This window comes from Tupaia chinensis, unplaced genomic scaffold (assembly GCF_000334495.1).
Source record: "Tupaia chinensis unplaced genomic scaffold, TupChi_1.0 Scaffold143796_1, whole genome shotgun sequence".
In the NCBI taxonomy this organism is placed as follows: Eukaryota; Metazoa; Chordata; class Mammalia; order Scandentia; family Tupaiidae; genus Tupaia; species Tupaia belangeri.
In genome coordinates this window covers 7,123,650-7,129,233 of record NW_006203646.1, presented here as the reverse complement: position 1 = coordinate 7,129,233, position 5,584 = coordinate 7,123,650, and the positions used below count along the sequence as shown (strand labels likewise).

At 42.5% G+C, this 5,584-nt stretch overlaps 1 protein-coding gene across 2 annotated transcripts in view; it reads right to left on the bottom strand.

Annotated features, from left to right (window-relative positions):
• The window catches only part of FAXDC2 (fatty acid hydroxylase domain containing 2), a 58,634-nt gene extending 53,236 nt beyond the window's left edge, over positions 1-5,398 (bottom strand). Inside the window, exon 1 of one of the 2 annotated variants that reach the window (XM_006165104.3) lies at positions 5,050-5,398. The gene's annotated coding sequence lies outside the window, so the exon portion shown is untranslated. The remainder of the gene's footprint in view (positions 1-5,049) is intronic. The other variant, XM_006165103.3, reaches the window with a different exon arrangement.
• Positions 5,399-5,584: the final 186 nt, after the last annotated feature.

Here is a 5,584-nt window from a genome sequence, read left to right as displayed (position 1 = left end):
AAAAAAAAAAAAGAAAAGAAATGAATAAATAAAACTAAATAAATGATTCTTTAAAAAAGAAAACAATAGTTTTTTTTTTCAAATATGAAATTATGTTATTGAATATATCCTTTTCCAATTAGTCTCTCATTCATTTGGGGCCTCCCTCAAATTGAGGATCAGTGATTTCCACATTTGCTCTACTTTTGCAATAGCATGAGTGCAGCAGAAAATCCACTGTTTTAAACATTTCAATGCATCCTGACATATAATCCCTCCGTGTTAGTTTTATGTTTATTGTCAGTAATCTGACAAAAGATGGGGGGTAGTGGGCTGAAGATGGGATTTCCTACTTCAGTGCACAGCAGGGAAGTGCTGCAGGAAAAAACAAAATTTTTTTTTTTTTGAGAGGTTTTTGTATAGGGAGTGTGCACTCGTCAGAGAGACAGAGACAGAGAGACAGAAAATGAGAAATCACCCCCCAGGGGGGATGGCCATGCCACAATCCCTTCTTCTCTATTCTCCCCTCGGGATCTTGGGCATGCATGCACACATGCCCAGCATGAGTTCTAAGCCACCAGGTCTGGGATGCGAACTGCGGTCGACTACATGGGAGTCCAGCGACATAGCCATTATGCTAACTGCTGGTCCCAAAAAACAAAATTCTTTTTTAAAAATTTTATTTATTTACATTCATTCACTGAACATCAATACAGTATACAAAATATGTTTTTCCATCCAGAATACTCTGTATATTGGCTTAACCGAGGATATTATCATACATGGAGTGGTCAACAAATGATTTTCCATTTCTTGTTTCTTATATAATTTTTTTTGATTCCCTACCTCTCACCTTTTGCCATTTCCCACCCTCCTCCCATATTGTCTCTGGTATCTACAGTTGTTTTCCATCCCTTCCCACTCCCACACACATTTTGATTCACTAAAGATCTTAATTAATCTAAAAACTTTCAATAGCAAGCACAGCTGATATATACATATCTATGAACATGTTGTCTGACTTGAGGCCTAAACCTCAGTGAGTAAAGTGAATATACTATAAAGTAGCACCTAGCTGGGGCTGTATAGCTTACTGCAGTCATTAAATAGGTATTTTTTAATGCATTTTTTAATTTCAAGAAAAAGTTTTTTCAGGTTTTGTTTATCTGAGGATGTTTTTGGCTTTTTTCCCCATATAAAGGATAATCTTGCTGGGTATAGTATTCTTGGTTGAAATTTTTTTTCACTTAACACTTAGAATATATTTTCTCATTCTTTCCTTGCTTACATTGTTTCCCATGAGAGGTCCGATTTTAGCTTGATGGAATATCCTTTGAAAGTAACTTAATGTTTCTCTCTTGCCAATTTTAGTATCTTGTCTCTGTAATTTTGGTTAATATGGCTACGATGTGTTTTGGAGATCTTCTTGGGTTGATTCTATGTAGAGTCCTTTGTATTTGTTGGGTCTGGATATTCAAGTGCTTCTCTAGATTTGGAAAGTTTTCTTCCAGGATTTCATAGAATAAATTATCAATGCCCTGACTTTTTCTTCCCCTTCCAGGATACAGATGACCTGGATGTTTGTGCATTTAATGGTATCTAGTATTAGCTGTATGTTATTCTCAATTTTTTGGGTTGGTTTCTCAGTCTTTTTGGTATACGTTTTTAGGTCAGAGGTACTATCTTCTACATCTGAGATTTGATCTGCATGATCTAATCTGCCTTTTTTTTTAAAAAAAAAGAATTACTTATTTAATTTTATTTATTCATTCGTTTTATTTATTTATTTTTTAATTTGACCAGAAAGACAGAGAGAGAGGGAAAAAAAGAAAGCAAGCCACCAGGTCTGAGACTCGAACTGTGGTCGGCCATGTGGCAGTCCAGTGCCCTTATCCGCCATGCCACCTGCCGGTTCCTCTAATCTGCTTTTAATACTTTAAAGGGAGGTTTGATTTCCTGTATTACAGCCTTCAACTCTAACAATTTCATTTGATTCTTTTTTATGATGTGTATGTCCTCTTTCAGATAATACAAGAACTTCCTCACCTTGTGGAACTTGTCTCTTTTATCCTCCATCTTCTTGAGTTCATTGTCTCTCTTCTCTTGCATCTCTGTTAGCTCTGTCACTATGAATATTTTATGTAAAAAAAATTTTTTTTAGAGGTTTTTGCTATAGGGCACATGCGCTCGCCAGACAGAGAGAGACAGAGAGACAGAAAGCGAGAAATCACCCCCCAGGGGGATGGCCACGCCACAATCCCTTCTCCTCCATTCTCCTCTCGGGATCTTGGGCATGCATGCACACACGCCCGGTGTGAGTTTTAAGCCACTGGGTCTGGGACGCGAACCGCGGTCAACTACGTGGGAGTCCAACGACATAAGCATTACGCTAACTGCTGGTCCCGTATGACTATTTTAAATTCTTTAGCTGACATTTCCAAGAGTTCCCTTGTATTGTACATTTCCAAGAATTCCCTTGTATTGTCTGTGGAAGATGAAGAGTTAATTCTTTTTCTTTAGGGAAATATATTTTCTTGGTTTCTCCTATTTCTTGCGCCTCTGCAGTGGTTTCTGTTCATCTGATGGATTATATGTTTTTTTTCCTAGTTTTTGGAGTTAAATCTGAGCATTCAGAGGACTGCAGCAGGAGGTGACCTGTAATCTCTAAACAGTAGTTTTTTTCCCCTTTGTGCACCAATTCAATGGAAATTGAGGATTAACCTGACCCTGAAAGTATTCAGATATTTGGCTACAGTGCACCTAGACCTCTTTAGAAACTTAGTGTGTTGATGCTGAGTAGAAAAGTGAGAGATAAAAAAAGGAAAACCCACCCCCCCAAAAAAAAAGGTAAAACGAGACAAGCACAATTAAAAAAAGGAGAGAAAAAATTTTTTTAAAGCAAAAATTGTAAACTGCACAGCACACTAGCGAGCCATGTGAAAGGGGTGCTCAGAACTCAGATATAGATGGCTGGTGATTGGCTTGTCTTATGGGGACAGAGGGGAAAGGTAAGAATTAGCAAGACAAAAGAGTGACAGAGTGCTAAGAACTTTAAATTTTAAAAATAAAAAATAAAGAGACAGAGTGAGACAGAGAGAATAGGGTGCTCTAACCTGGCTCAATCTGGGGGTCAGGAGGGTGAAGTCAGGGTAGAAGGTTGTCAGTGGTCCTAATCCAGGAAAAAACAAAATTCCAAGGAAGGGTTGTGGAGGAAGCTCTTCATGTGACTAGTGCCTGCCTAAGAAGGCCACTCACTCAGAATCAAATTACAAGTGGGTGAAAAGGGTACTGGGAAACCATAGAACTGACTGTGGGAGGCAGTGCCTGGCCTGCTTTTCTACCACAGTATGCCTCAAAGGAATAGTTTTAAGTCTTCTAGCAAAGCTCATACACTATGAGGAGGACTTCAAAATTTCCATGGAAAAATGGAATTTAAAGTACAAGCTTATTTTGGTGCCAAAAAGTTAGAATTCAGAAGTTTTTCTTTAATAGACATTTTTTTTTCTTTTTTTTTGAGAGGTTTTTGCTATAGGGCATGTGCGTTCGCCAGAGAGAGATAGAGAGATAGAAAGTGAGAAATCACCCCCAACGGGGGTGGCCACGTCACAATCCCTTCTCCTCCATTCTCCTCTTGGGATCTTGGGCACGCACGCACACGCGCCCAGTGAGAGTTTAAGCCACCAGGTCTGGGACTCGAACCGCAGTTGACTATGTGGGAGTCCAGTGACATAGTCATCACGCTAACTGCTGGTCCCATAATACACATTTTCACACACTTTTATTTATTTTAGATTTTTGCTATAGGATGTGTGTTCTCATAGGAGAGAGTCAGGGACAGTGAGAACTCACTCCCAGGAGGGATAGCCAAGTCTAATCCCTTGTCCTCTATTCTCCTTTTAGGATTTTGGGCATGCATGCACAGGTGCCTGGCCTGATTTTCAAGGCTGGTTCAGGACCCAGCTGTGGTCAGCCAAATGGGAGTCCAGTGCTTTAACCACATTTCACCTGCTGGTCCCTTTCCCAAACTTTTTTTTTTTTTTTTTTTTTCTACTTTTATTGGGTACATTTGAGGTTTACAAAATGTTGAGATAAACATAGCTACATACAGATTAACATAACATTTTTTCATGTGGAAAAAGGAGCTAAAATCTGTTCCATAAAAACTCACCTATTTACTAATCTATTTTTCATTTTTTTATCAATTACATGTTTTTTTCCTGTTCCCCTCTCCCCACCATTTCATGAAGAATTGAGTTTCATTTTTTTAAAATTATTTTGTTTAACTTATTTACTTACTTTAATTTAACCAGAGAGAGCATGGTCGACAGGGGTTCGCTTCCAACCCGGTGACTTAAAACTCACGCCAGCGCATGTGCATACATGCCCAAGATCCCCAGAGGAGAATGGAGAAGGGATTGCGGTGTGGCCATCCCCCCTTGGTCTCGCTTTCTCTCTCTCTCTCTCTGTCTGTCTGTCTGGCGAGCGCATGCGCCCTTTAACAAAAACCTCTAAAAAAAAGAGAGCGAGCGAGCAAGCTGCCACGTCTGGGACTCAAACCATGGTTGGCCATAGTGGGAGTCCAGTGCCCCCATCCACCACGCTACCTGCTGGCCCCAAGAATTGAGTTTCATTTTTTTAAAGAATTATTTTATTTAACTTTATTTGTTTATTTAAATTTGACCAGAGAGGGAAGGAGACAGAGAGAGAGAGAGAGAGAGAGAGAGAGAGCGCGCACGAGGAGAGAGCACGAGCGCAAGGAAGCCTCCAGGTCCAGGACTTGAACCAGTGCCCTTAATCATCACTTCACCTGCCGGGTTTCTTTCTTCTTAAATTGCAGAGGGCGAGTGTGCTTGCCACATTAGATGGAGAGACAGAGGATGGGGGAGAGAGAACGCATTACCCAGTGGAGCCTATTCCTTCTACATGTCTCTATTTTGTTGGGATTTTGGCATGTTTTCCAGGTCATTAGGGCTGGAACTCCAACATGGGCCATATGGGATCCAGATCCATTAACCACTAGGCCATGAGGGGCCGGGAGAGAAGAAATTTAACACAGACCAGAACACTTACTTATGAACGCTCTTATCTACCTTCTCAGAGCTGGGTGTTTTCCTCCATTTATCGTTCGGTCTTTCCAACCTTGTGGGAGTCATTCATATCCCTATTTCACAGACAAAGAGACACTTTGGAGGAGCGAAGAGGGGTGGACGTTCACGAAGTGCCATTTGGTGCCCGGAGGCAGCTGGTGCGAGCTCACCTCCCTGGAGACCAGCTTTGGGTAATCCGAGTGGAAACCGCCGCCTCGGGCCAGCCTAGGGCAGGCAGAACTGGGAGAGACCCCGGCGCGGGGCGCTCCACCCGGGAAGGTCGTAGTCGCGGGACCGGTCCGTCCACTTCCCTACGGCCCCTCCACGTAAAGAGCAAACGGGACCAGGACTCGGGCCGTACTGGGCCCGCCCACCGCCTCCTGGGGCCAGAGGCGGGGCTCCGGCGACCCCGAGCGCGGTCTGGACCCGGTCGGGCTGTGTGCGAAGTCGGCGCTTTGTCTCGGTTCCTACCGCCGGAGGCCGCGAGGCTGGCGCGGCCCAGGCAGTCCCGAGAACGA